A 14,967-nucleotide genomic window follows, 5' to 3' on the forward strand; every position below is an offset into this window, starting at 1 on the left:
CGCAGTTAAATGACACGACGCTATTAAGTGCTTCCCATGCATATTCATGTCGTCGAGCATTAGCATACGGTGTCGCAAGGGCGCGAAAAAGAATCCATGAAACTCGTTTTGAAAGTGAAGAAACTGAAGAAAGTGAAAGTTTAACGGTCTACACAGGACAGGAATATCTATTATACTAAAATGCTTAGGAAGTAGAAATCTTATAATCATAATTTTCCTATATATTTCACACGTTGAATTACCTATCTAATGTCGTATTATTTATTTAATTTTCATAATATAATAGAATAAAATAACAAAGGGATAATACATATTCCATATTGCTTGCGAAATATTGAACGTGTATTATGATTTTCCCTATATTTCTTTTAATTTACAGAATTGCTGCTTATATTAATTCTTTAAGATAATTTAGCAATCATAACATTTATAATTAATCATCAAGCACGATTATGGCATCAGACTTCTATAAAGGTAGCAACACACAAAGATCGATTACTCTATATCATGTCATGGAGTTATAGAACTTCCGACACTTGTAACAACATTACAGTACATTACCTTCGTTATAACTTAATTTAATAAAGCCATCTTAGGATAAATGAGTTATACTGTCAAAATAAACGGAAACTCAGTTATGCACATGTTTGGTTCATAAATCTCATTACCAAGACAACTACGTCATTATCAATTGTCTTTATTTCTTTGGAATCTGTACTTAAAGTTAGTAATATACGAACTTATTTCAAATAGACATATTATAGAATAGAATAAAATATATTATTACTAGCGTTTTAATTAAATTACTATCCTTTTAAATATTTTTCTCTCAGTTCTGTAAGCCGTATTACGAATCATCAAAGCTTTGAAAAATACAGTCTACGAGTAAAAGCTTCTTCGAATTAATAAAAGTGAAAGCTAGTTCACGCGCGATGGACGCAATAACATAATGCAACGATGTTATATACGAAAGGCAAGGGAACGTCATGAATTTAATTTTGCGATGTTAAAGGATAGTTAGATGCACAGTTTCTACTCGCTTGTCGCGTACGCTGATATTCTCCGTTTCGAGCGTTGGTGTACGCACGAATGCTTTTTCTGACAACTTGGACCATAACCCGACAACCCGTAAAATTTTCGACCGATGAAAATTTCAGTTATCGCATATATCCACCGCTTCTCGAGCTTCCATGTCCCCGCTTTCCCCCTTCGAATTTTAGTTAACTTATTGTGACGGCGGCTGTGAGCAACCGCTTGCGAAACTGTGTCGACAAAGTGCTCAGTGTTCGTGCGGTTAGTTAGCGAGGTCGATGAGAATTTCTTGTGATCAGTTGCTTTTTAATTCATAATTTTTCATTCGAGGGCTTTTAACGTTGCCTTTCGCTTGGAACACTTTTAACGTTTTTAAATAAACTACACGATCAAAGAAAATGTCTCAAACTCTTGGTTGACTCGTGAATCTTTGCTGCAAACGGTGATACTTTTAGATGATTACGTATTTCGAATTTTAAAATTTCATGGTTATTGGATGACATATTTATGGTATTTGGGTTTTCAATTGTGTTTTTAAAATATACTCCGATACAAAGTTAGTTGATTCAAAACGACAGATATTGCGATTCATAACTTTTTTCCTTCGGTGTCCTCCTATTGGACTTTTTAAGCTCATCAACATTTTTTAACAGACGAATCCTGGGTATCGGATGTAATTTAGATTTATAAACAAGTACGTATCGAACTGAATTCTATCACTATGTAGTTTTATTGCTAAAATTACTCAAAGATCATCTGATAAGCTCTCTATTCTTTCAGAAAGTCTATTCTATCACATTCTCCGGTTTTATGTTCAGAATCTGATGAGCACGGTCGGAAGTTCTCTTGTTTCCTCCGAAATGTATGTCGCATGACGTAGCGTATGACATCAATAGGACATCTTAGTCTTTTATATTAAGCGTCGTTTCTTGCTTCTTGGCCATTTAACGAGACTCGATCCTTTAATAATCCTTAATACTAAGCAGAAGTCTTCGTTAAACGTTACTTCTGCAATATACATCCATATACGTGTATTGCTCGCTCATACATAAAAAGTGATTTCTATAGTTTTTAAGCCGCAGCGTAAATGCTTGGTGCGGTATAAACGCCAGCATTCAACGTTTCGCTGGTATTTTGTACACGTTCTTCCATGTAATTTTAATACAGCATCTTACGAAACATCTTCATAAATCGGCTTTAGAACATTGTGTACCGCCTCACAGAGAGGAGACTCTTGATTAAAATTTTCAGCGTAATTTTACGCTCCGCGCACGTCGAATCTGTACGCGCATATTGAAATGTTTGCGTTGTCATAGAACCGAATCCAGAATTTTATATGTTTTAGCAAATATAGAGTTTTGAACAAATATATGCTTGAGATATACAGTATTAAAATATATAAAAGAAATAAAGCTCGATTTTATCTTGCAAAAGTACACACTCTTTTAAATCCTGCTTTTCTTCTCGATTGCCACAGTCCCCGGCGTTTGCAAAACGGAATCGTCGTTGATCCTTTGCAAACAATCGATCGTTCCTCTTCATTGATTTGTGCATTTGATAGGCAAAGCTGAATTTATTGAACGGTACTTCATTTTGAAATAACATAAACTAAACGGGCTGCAGTGCAGCACGGATATTGGCTGCTCGAATCCATTGACAGATAATCTCTGGCATATTGCTTGACTACTCCAGTTACCGTTTCTTTAACCATTTCATTTCACCTATCTATCCTAGGAGCAATACCGAAATGAATTTCCGTTATCTCGGTACACTTTTCGGAAGTCAGTGCAACAAGCGAATAAATATTCAACATGTTAACCCCCTGCTTTACCCATTTTCCCCAGCAAAATCTTTCCTGAAAATATCAATTATCTCTTATCTTTTATTTTTAATTTTTTTGTAATCTACATCTACGTATGGACAAAGAGACGCACAGAATGGCTCAGTGTAATTGTTATTGTTTAAGAAACGACTTATATATTGTTAAGTATACAAGCACTGAAATTTGACGCTGCGAAAATGAAATATGAAACCTGACGAGGAAAAGCGACTTAATGGACAAATAATAGCATGTGGCAATACTTTTCATAGCTGCTGTAGATTATCCATCCAAGGTATCCATCCGAAACAGAAATATTAGAAGAACAATTCTCCTTTTGCGTGTATATATACCATTACGTAGGTGTGTCCTGTGTCATCGTGGAGGAACAGGATGCCTTTATGGCTCACCAACATTGGCTGTTTTCTTCCCACTGCTTCGTGAATCCGTTATCGTTAGTAGTAGAGTATTATCCTATCAGGGTATTGATAATTCAAAAATATAAACGTCGTAGAATCAGTTTCACTCTTTAGAGGGCCAGTATTTTTTCATAAAAATACTGACGTTCATTTTCCAAAATTTGTTAAGATTATATTTAAAAATAAAGATTAAACAAATTTTTCACCTCTTGAGAGATGATGACTCTTATAATAGTGATATATGTGTGTGTGTGTGTGTGTGTGTGTATGTGTGTATGTATGTATAAATTCGATTTCTGTCAAAACTATTCTGATGATTATAAAATATTTCTACACGTTTTATGTCATTCTGTTCCACTTGATCGCAAAAACATTAATATAAAAGCGGTAATACAGCGAACAAAATTCAAGTTCATTGTATATACAATACTTTGAAAACCTGCGTGTAAATTAATACGGTGGAATGCTCTATTAATTATGGTGGAACTGTTCGCTTCTCATTAAAATCTTTAACGTGTAAAACTCGAACAAAATTTATTTCTAATTTTTAGGGTATAAAACTTTAATTAAACTGATAAACGTTTTTCACTTTTTTATATCCAAGAAATTAGTGCAGTCTGTCCCGTCGAATACAGAATTTGGTAATACGGAGAGAAGAGGCATACTTGAAAATCATAACCGTTGACCGGCTCGTGCGAAGCACGATCTGAAAATTCCACTCGGCAAAAATTTCTGTTCCTCCCACGCTTCCAACTTTTCCATTTTACGCGGCGGCGGGAGACTATCGAAAACTGCGACGGCAAAGTGAACGCGGAACACGATGTCAAACATTGAAAATCGACAAGAACTTTCCTCTGAGTTTGCATATCCCTGTCATTGAAAAAGAGATATTCAAAAAAACGTTTTCGTTCGTTAGGCAAAATATGAAACTCAAAGATTGACGATATCCTAACATATGTTACACACGTTTTATAAGAATTTAAAGTTTGCAGTCTCGTAGATCTTCTGGGACGCGTAGAAATACATGTATATTCAGTGCATATTTGATTTTCTTATTCTTTCAAATAAAATACACATTGTAGAATATAGTACATATCATAATTGTGAATAATTCTTTCTTATAAACGGTAAGTATTAGATCTGCTATTCGTTAATTTATTAGAAACTGATTAATGGATATCGTAGTGACTTTTGATTTATATACATACACACATGGAAATTTTTCTTTTATTTATTAGCCCTACCGTGTCATTCCGGACATTTACGGCCCAATTTTATTTTTTTAACGTTAAGAAATATCCGACTCATGTGCAAGATAAGAGTAAATAGTTACTGATACGCGTGATTTTTTATTATAACTTTATATTAAACATTTTGTTAAGATATTACAAATATGTTTCATCTGTTAAAACGAGAGCAAAATTGAAATATAGAAATTCAGAAATCTCGCAACAGGGTTAAGACAAATTCACGCATGAAATGAATAATGATTTGAACGTGGATAAATTATTCAAAATATCATCGACGAAGAATTTCTCTTAAATTTTATTCAAACATGATATGAAAGTACTTCATGTTGTACATATATTATGAAAAATTACAACGCACCGACGTTATTTATTCATACAATAACTATTGGATTGTAAATTATTACGTATTCACCCAGGCAGAAAAATACAACGTAGATTTTATCGATCAATAGATTTTATAATTATTACATACGAAGACTACAGAGGAAGAACACGATAGGCCACATTTTCCATTTTTCATACGCGAGCACTAAAATTCTAAAAACTATTATTTAAAATCCAGTATGTCGCTAATTAACCTCGCGTTACAGAGATTGTCCCTTTATTTGATTGTTGGACTAAACATATGTCCTTTTTTGCCTCTTGATAACTTTAAAAATATTGCTTGCCAAAATATTAAATTCCAAAATATCGGAAGATATCAAAATATTGTTTGTCTTAATGCTTATACCTCTAACTACATAAAATATCGCGAATTATATTATTTTTGTCGATTTTACATTGAAATAGAATTAAACACAACTAGAATAAAAAAAAAAAAAACAAAAATGTATTCATCGAAAATGTGTTTCCCCCATGATTTTCACATTGTACATATTTATAATTGTTTTACATGCACATTTCGCTCTCAGCGTGATATTTACATTTATCTCGATCTTTTGATCCGATGTAAACTACATCGAATGGATGGAAATATGAGGAGAAAGCCAGTACCAAAAGGGAACCGTAGTCGAGAAGGAACAAAATCTCGTTGTCGCGAAATCGTACGGCCGTAATACGTTTCACGATACGCAGGTATTATACGGTACACGAAATTCAGCAGGCAACGTTCCGGCGGATCTCATCTGAATATTTTACACGCCGCCGCAATGCCGGAGGTGTCGCGCATGCCGACCTGTCGATGCATAAAATTTTGCGTCACATCTTCAAACATTCTCCGACGAAAATGAAAGTAAACCAGAGAGTAGGAATGAAAACGGAAGGTCCTAGCGAAAAGAAAGGAAATAAAACGAAAGGAAAGAAATATAAAATAGACGAAAGTTGAGAATAAGTTGAGAAATAATGGAAGAAAACAGAATGAGAAAAGACGAAAGCAGGGGGGAATTGTGAAACAAATGAAATAAAGGAAAGAGTTAGGTGTATAGAAGAAAAGTAGGAGAAAGCACAGTGACGTCTCGCAGGGATCATACGCGGTTCAAAAGTTAAGAAAGTTCGCAATGGAATCAAGTTTGAAACGCGTCCCTCGGACGTGCTGAATCGTGTCTCGGAGGATCCTGAATGGCAACGTGCCACATATATACATACATACTTGCATAATCTTCGCATTCGTTTTAATGGTATATCCATGACACGCGAGACTCAGACGAGGAAGAAACCGTCGCGTTATTACGACAGGCTCGCACGTCTTACGGTGTCACGTTAGAACCGTGACACCTTAAGATTTCTTGCTTGACTCGTGACGCATTTTTCCACCGCGTGTACGTCACTGTGCTTCACGATTCTGAACGTTCTACGCCAACGTCTATCAAGTTTCCACGCACCTTAGGGAAATTGACTGTGATGTCTATAAGTTTAATAGAAGTTGCATTAAGACTGGCAGATTATATTTTGACAACTACTTAAATGATTTTCTAGATTTTCTAACTTTCAAGATGATTAGATCGACGTACACAGTCGGCTGTGAATACTAGAACGTCTCTATTCCTTACATTTATCGAAAAATTCTACCAAATTTTATTTCGTATAATATTTCATATTATAAGGTTCGTATAACGCGAATGAAATAATAGATTTCTAATAAAATAATTAGAATATAAGAGCAATGAAAAGCATTTCATTTGTACCTTCGTACCTTTCATTTGTACATCGACTGGCGCCCTAATAAGTATTTTATGGTCACCAGTGTACGTACAAGAGAAGTATCTTCCTGTCTGCATTGCCGCTGCACTGCGCGAAATCTTGAAAGATTTACCGCGAGTCCTTTCCAGGTGAGTCGCTCGATGTGAACGGTTTACAAAAGATCCGCGATGAGTACCGTTTTTTACCATCTTAAACGCTTTGTCCGCGCTAACAAGAATAGAAAAGGAGGAGGGAAAAGGAGGTTTAAATGTTCCTTGTGAGTAATACCGCGCAAGCGAACGTTTCCACTTCCGCGGAGCTCATCGTTCCGATCCTCTTCTTTGCCCGCACGAACAATGCCCTCGACTCTTTCCGAAGTTTCGGTCAAATTTAGAGCCTTCGATGATCCATGGGATTAAGTTCCCAATTGTACTCGGACATGCAAATTCTTTTACTTTTTTAAAATATTCTACTTTTTTTTTGTTTCTTGTTTTGTAATTAATTTGACACTCTGCAAGTGTTAGGATTCCTTAGAACGCGATTTACAAAAAATGCAATCAGTTAACTACGTAGCTAATGTATATTAACAGTAATGTACTATGAGTACTAATAGCATTTGCATTAGGGCGCGGGACATTTCTTGGCTCGTTACGCTGTTAATTTCCAAATGAATCTCATATACAATATCGATATAATGCAGTAACTTTTGGAGTTCTCGTAGTAATTAGAAAATTCCAGTGGACTCAATAACTATATTTTACCTGGGAAAATGAAAGCTAAATGTTTATAATATAATGTTTATTATAAAAACATGATTTTCTTGATATTACTATCAATTTTTATTTCACGATACTAAGGTGACATAATGTTTCTTAATTCAATTCACTAATTCTATATTTTTAAATTTTAATTAACAAGCGGAAATTCTAATTAAACATAGAAGGAAACATTATAACCGTGTAATACATACAACGAACGAACTAAGTATCGCAAGAGACATGGATTTTTTGCACGTTAAAAGAGAGCATACCCAAAACTAACACAGTATCGCGAGACACGGGACTAATTAAAACACTTGTCCCCTTAAAGTCCAGTGGCAAAGGTGGCCACTGCAATGGAGACCTTCTTTCTTTGCCCTTCACTGCGCTATAAAGCTGGCAATCCTTATAAACCCAGACTAAGTAATCTTATTTTATTACGCTGGGAAAGTAGTAAAATATAAAGACCTTTATATGTCCGCTGTAACTTTATCCAGTTACAAGACGGCTTTGTCAACAATAAACGTGTTAATCCTTTTGTTCTGTACATAATAGCGGGTTTCTTTTCTATTTGGCGAATTTTGTATTTTTCGTTATGAACATTTCACCTTATGTATGTAGGTATTATATATAGTTGTGCTTTACCACTCGAAACATTTTGCTAATTCTAATCCAGCTTAAGATACAGTATTACGAGTAATTCTATTTAACGCTTGTTTATTCGTCCAGTTCGAAATGATATGCGATTGTGCGACTATATTAATTCATTCAAGTTGATAAACCAGAATAAAGGTAATGGTAGATTATTTTATAAAGAAGATAAGTGATCATAAAACATAGATGTGCAAGATTATTTTATGAAATGTTCAACGATACGGAATAAATTTAAGTCATTAGAAATTTGCATAATTACAAGGCTATCAAAAAACCAAACTTACGAAACTAAAACGCAAGAGTAGTACACACGTAGTTAAACGAAATATGTACGAATAAAGAGGTAAGAAGCGGGTAGAAAAATGTGTAAAGATGTAAAATATTCCGTAAAATATCTCGGTCGTATCAGCATTAAGAGATATGTGCACGCTACATACGGTGTAATGGAAATGGATGATCAAATTTCAATATCGTGTTTTGCTTTTCCTACGGAGAGGAAAAGGGGTGAAGATAAATTCTATAAATACATGTCTGGAACTCTTGATTCTCAAGATTGAAACATCTTTTAAAATTTCTCAAAAATCCTATATGTAGAATTACAGGGATCGTTATCATCCCCTTCCTTCGTGAAAATTGATAACAGTAGCATTGATGATTTAGTCAATCATTTTGACAAGTAAATCGTAAGAATTTCCTACTTAACTGATAAGAAATATAGTTAGAATTTATCTAACAGCCTCTATAAAAATATTAATTTGCGTAAATGTACGTAGCCTAACGATAAATTAAAAATATACACTGTCACAGTGAGATGCGAAGATTCAACACGATAAACACGAACAGGACGATCCAGGAAGAATCTAGAGATCAGTGGTAACATTAATTGCCAAAAAGGAACTGTTCCATGTTTCTCTGCAAAGTTCCGCAAAAAAAAAAAAAAAGGAAAAAGAAAAAAAGGGGAATCCACGTTGAGTTTACGGAAATTGCATTGCCGGAAGCTGCACGAAAGTGCTTCATAGCTTGGCGCAGGGAAAAATTACTTTGACTGAAACTGAACTGACCCAACGAAGATCTGAAAATTAAATTTATCCGATTATTCTTTCAGCTGGAAATCTTTTCCTCGTTATATGCATCATTCGACTGTCGTTCATCTATCAATTCAACCATATTCTATCTGTACCTCTGTGAAAAAGTTCTTTAGAAAATTATCAAAATGTCAGAGATATTCGATTCCTTTCATCGATGTTATCTGCCTTAAAAGAAAAAAGTACAATTGCACATACGAAGCTGCGGATTGACAAGCGTAACGAGCTTTTGATGTTTTAAGGTATCGTATCTAACCATTGGCTTTGACTAAGCTTTTAATTTTGCTCTTTCATCGAGTCTTCGAGACAGCGTATAAAATCTGATTTTATTCTACTTGGTGCTCCTGAATAATATTGTATAAATATTTACACGCGTTTAAAATAATATTTAATAATACATTCAACACCGACATCCTATATACTCGTTTCATTTAAACACAACGACATTAAAAATAATATGAGAAATATAATTGCGAGAGTATCAAAAAATTTACCTGTATTAGACTATAACTAATCCGTAACAATAATAAATAGAGATTTAAATAGGCAAATAGATCTTTTAGTTCGCATATAACGGTACTCGCGTTACACAACAAGTAAGAAATATTTTAATTCAAACCAACGACGCGTTAACGCAAATATCTCTTCTCTGATAAGTTACGAGCTTCTATTCAAAGATTTGAAATTACTTTCAAAGATAAATAGCTCTCCACTTTGCGAGGAACATATACTTAAGACAAAAGAGGATTTCATTTGTCACATAAGCGAAATACAATCCGCTTAAAAACAAGTGTCTTTTACTTGCTTCAGTTTACAAGTTTTATTTGCTTAACACAGAGCACAACTTCAGCTTGTGATAAAATCGATTTATAAACGTGTACAGATTTATAGTACAAAGATTGTAACGAAAGGCGATTAATTGGCAGGAGATTATTCTACGTGCGAAAATATGTTGAAAACATCGAATACAATTTTTTCGCTCGAAGTCTCGGCCTCCGAGAAAATTGAGTTTGGAAATTTGTCGAGTATGCTGTATGGGACTAAGCGTAAACTAAACGTGTTTACACTCAATTCTCCCGAAAACCAGACATCATAGCTGTCAATTTCCAATTCTATACCTGACGACTCTTATTCTTTAATTTTGTCTTCTACCGAGCCATAGAAGCTTCCCGACTTCGATTATGCTACATTCACGATACTGCGATTTACGTCCACCGTGTATATATGTACTCAAACCTATATACTTTCACGTGAACGCATTGTTGTATAAAATCACGCCGATACAAATCCGACTTTCATCACGAAGAATAGCTGAGTGAACGATTACGGCTGCGATCGCTGCCTTCTCATTAATCTTCGCTTACCTCTTTGATAGTTGAATCGTCCTCTTTTCGCTGATCAAACAGATTCCTGCCGCACAGAAGAAAATTCAAAAATTTGGAGTCTTAATTACGTGTCAATAAAAAAATCCGTATAATTTGTTCACTCGAACGATCGCAGCGATAATCGAAAGAATAATATTCCCTTCGTTTATCAAGGTCTAGGGTGACAACAGGTTTTCGCCGCCTTTGCATTTCTCTATTATTGGGAATAAAAACAAACGCCTCCACTTGGCCCAGATTTCCTTCGCGAATGAAGTGACGAGGATTTTTTTTCTCATTCCCCTGCAAGAAGAAAAAGCGTCGCAACTTTTTGTTCCTCCGCCATTTCGAGTTCAAAGGAAACGCGTACGAAAACGCGGACTCCATCCGAACGTTCTGAATACGTTTTATTATCTCGAAGCTATTGTGACGTGGAAATTCTCGATTTTCTCTCTGCCAGCCCTTTACTGCTGCGTATTCAAATGTAGCTGCGTATTTAAACGTAATTTAATTACGCAATCCTTGCCCGACCAGCGACAAAGATAGAGGAGTTTGTGTAAGCGAGTTCATTGTTCGTTGATGCGAAGACTAAAGTATTTGAAATGGCTAGCCAACTGGAAATCCGTGTCTTATATTCTTTAGTAAAGCCAATAGAAATTAACATTTTTGTTATCCAATTTAAATGAAGAATTTTTCTTATCGTAACGTACACTATCGCTCATAAGTATACAGAACACTTTGGCCGATTTATAGTAACAGTATGTGAATTCTGAGTCCTATGAACCGAGAATCTTCATATCTATTTACATTAACTTTCTTAATCTCTCTCATAATTCAATTCAACGATCAAAGAATCTACAGACAAAGAGTTTGCCAGGTATCAGGCTTATAAATAAAAGAAGATAGTTCTATGAGGTACAAAAATTACAAAGATCAGTTTTATCATTATATATTCACTTTAGAAAATCAATTTAATCGAGTTGTAATATGCTACACGTAACTACAGATGATCGCAAAGAACTAAATCATCGCATTTTGAGTCGATTGTAGTTTCTGAATCAAAATATATCTTGTCAAAAGTAAGCAACTGGCCGAATACTTTTGACAGATACTGTACCTGTGTACGGATATTTCTTAAGCTTTGTATATTATTTTCTTTTTAAGTTGAAATTCCTCTCTTTTCCTCGAGCTCGTTTTCTCGTTCGCAGATCCTCTCATTTTAAAGGCCAATGGAAAAGATGGTCTTCTCGATGCAGAAGGAAATTGCAACTTACGAAAACCTTCTTGGATATCATGGCTGCGTAACACCGTAGCCAGTGTCATAAAGATACGGCGTTCTAGACAATTGTTATAAGTCGCAGACAATTTTGCTCTTGCTCAAACGTATTATTCTCTGTCCATTCCTCTACTTTACCTTTCCCTTTCTACATTGTACTTGCCGCTCCTCTTATTACAATGGCTATTTTATTCGTTGGTTATCTGTTCTTTTCGTATCTTAGCTGCTATTTTTATTCCGTCATTGATAATATGATCACAGGTTAAGGGAAAAATTGTCTGGAACTTATGATAACCTTTCAGAAATACCGTCTTACGTATACGACAATGTACACCATAAATTGTATACATATTTCATGAGTTTTCCGTGTAGATAGAGTTCCATTGCGGCAGCTTGTGCCCCTTTTGATGCATTGTGTACCTACTTGGGATTCGTCGTTGCCAGGCCGTGATTTATACACCGTAGCTATTCATTAAATAAAGGTTAATTTACTTTGTCTAAACGTATATACATATCTGTAAGTTCAAGTCTGTTTCAAAATATTAACTCCATTTTGTGAAATTGTTTTTTTCTTTTTTACGTTTGAAAAAAGATATGTAGTTCTATCGATTCCTTTCGGTAGATAAATTCTTTCTCTACGTTACATTTTAACTGATAGATCGCAGTCTATGGATCAAAAAGAATTTTTTATTTGACACGTTTTAGTCCTCGGATATAGTTATCGATATTCTAACAGAAGAGGTTTTGGATATGGTGAATAGTCAGTAATTTTTCCATTTTGTAACACGTTCCTTTCGCAAAAAGCACGAGCCGAAGCTAAGAGCTGCGTAAATATCATCCGAAAAAATGTGGACTTTCCATTCTGTAACAGGGATCTACAGTTTAGAAATAAGAACGCTGTTAACACGGAGTTACGGAGGCTTATCACCATTTAAAATTATAATTTCGCTATAGTCGCTACTACGATTGTATTGTAACGATTAATTGTTATAAAAAAGACTTTCTAAATAATTTTATGCATAAATGGAAATACTTAAGAGTGCAAAATGATTCTCACTTTAAGTTGCAATGAATTACCTTGTCTGGAAGGAAAAATAAGTTGAAATGAAATCGGTACAAAAGGGAAGTAGAGTTTTTCGTTCGAAGCCTCATTTTCGTAGAAAATCGAGTTTGGAGATTCATCGAGTACACGTGCTTTTGACTAATTTCTGATTGAACGAGGGTAATACAATCAAGCTATTTTACAAGCAAAGAAAATGTAAAATACAAATTTTCGTTTGAGGTCTCGTTTTCGATGAAATCGAGTTTGAAGTAGTTCAGATAGAATAGTTCGGCTGGTAGTTAGACGAGTGTTCATGTACTCGACGAATTTCCAAACTTGATTTTCCCGAAAACGAAACCCTCAAACGGAATACATTTCTTTTCATCAACTTATCCTTGCTTGCAGCATTGCCTTCCACAGTTACTTTTTCCACCGCTCGTATACATGTGTGCAATCGAAACTTTATTTGAAAAAAGATTATATACATCTATGCTGTTGAGAGTGCTACCAAAGTACTACCAAATGCTACTAAATTATACAAAATCTAATCTTCTTGAAGCTACTTAATTAGTATGCAAATACAATAATCAGCACAATTTTATTTGGTTAAATGTTATTCTGAAACGAATAAATAAGGAAATAATATTTTTTCCAATTATCTCATTACTTTCCTATCAAATGAAACATTTACTTTGTTTGATATTTCATACTCGAATGACACAAGTACATAACTTCAGGCTCTATTATGTCAACATCGTCAATTAATATTTTTTACATTCATTACATTTCTATCCAGCCGATCTTTGCCGTAAGAAATCGATCTAAACGATCAAAGGTGTATCTGTCGAAAATCAACAGCTACGGATTCCAACTTATCGACAGGGAACGCGTAATTTCTACCGTCGGCTTTAAAAAAGTGTCCAAAAAAGCTTCTCGTTCATTGGCTTCTTTAATTCAACGAACGCCCAGGAAAAAAGAATGCGGCAATTTTTCAACGGAGAGTCTGGTACGTCCCACGGAACCGTTTGAAGACATTCGCCCGAGGTGTAACGTGGTCGGTGTAAGATAAAAAGACGAACGAAGGCGACGAAGAAAGAGACGGACAGAGAGACTTCGCTTTGTGTCACGACCGTTAGCCAGCCCGGGAAATGCAGCTCTGTATGTACGTAGAGCGGCAGCTTACGCGGAGCCCATTTAAGCTTGAGATCCCGTACAACATATAAAAGTCGTGCGTTAAGCAGCGAAATTAATTTCGCCACGGCTCGGCGCCGCGAAGTGTTTTTCCAACGGCGAGACGGGGCACAGCCTTTGTCTTGTGGAAACTTTCAGCTTCTATTTTATAATTGTGGCGCGGTTCCAAAGTTGCCGGCGTTCCTCCGCAAAAGACATCGCGGTTACAGCTTCGTACTTCGACCGACAAACTTCCACTTATATACGGCTCGCAGGTAAAATTGCGCGTACTTTTAAGAGTACGTTACGCAGCGTGCAAAGCATCTGATAATTATCTGGAATTTATGCCAACCGTCTTTCTCATCGTGAAACCTCGTTAAATAAAATTCGAATTGTAATCTTACACTCCGGTACGGTACAATGTGCAAGCTGCAACTGGTTTTGGAAATATAATGCTTGAAAATAATATAAGACGAAAGCTGGTGAGAGAAAGAACTGCGGATAAAGGTAGAATGAAAGATATTGCGCGGCTAGGCCGTGGCTGGAACAGTCATTAATTTTTAACGATATCTGCGGATCATTTCGATTACTATAGAGTGAATTTTTCGATCGACACAGTTGGTTACCAGTGAAAAGAAGAAGAAAGGAAAGCAAGAAACAAAGTGGCGCTAGCGAGATTGAGAAAATTTCAAAGCATTTAACGATCTTTAACATCGACTAAACTTTCTTACTTTTTGATGTTCTGCGCTTTTAAAACAGAAGACCATCTTAGAACGAAAAAACGTTCCCTTCTATTTCTGAACTTCTCTCACACGAATTCTTTGAAATTTAATCCGATTCGTACGGAAAGGTCCCTTTCTAACTATTCTCTTCGGTGGCACGTTATCAGCGGAATAGTAAGTTTCGTTCTAAAATGATCGTATGCTTGTCGTCGTAATGTATTCTTGTAAAAATCGAGATATTATCTGCGGGTTTTTCACGTC

The 14,967-nt window shown here is 35.3% G+C and overlaps 1 protein-coding gene across 3 annotated transcripts in view; it reads right to left on the reverse strand.

The window, feature by feature from the left end:
• The window catches only part of LOC126924568 (suppressor of lurcher protein 1), a 530,829-nt gene that overhangs the window by 299,617 nt on the left and 216,245 nt on the right, over positions 1 to 14,967 (reverse strand). The gene's annotated exons all lie outside the window — the stretch shown is intronic.

This window comes from Bombus affinis, chromosome 14 (assembly GCF_024516045.1).
Source record: "Bombus affinis isolate iyBomAffi1 chromosome 14, iyBomAffi1.2, whole genome shotgun sequence".
Taxonomy (NCBI): domain Eukaryota; kingdom Metazoa; phylum Arthropoda; class Insecta; order Hymenoptera; family Apidae; genus Bombus; species Bombus affinis.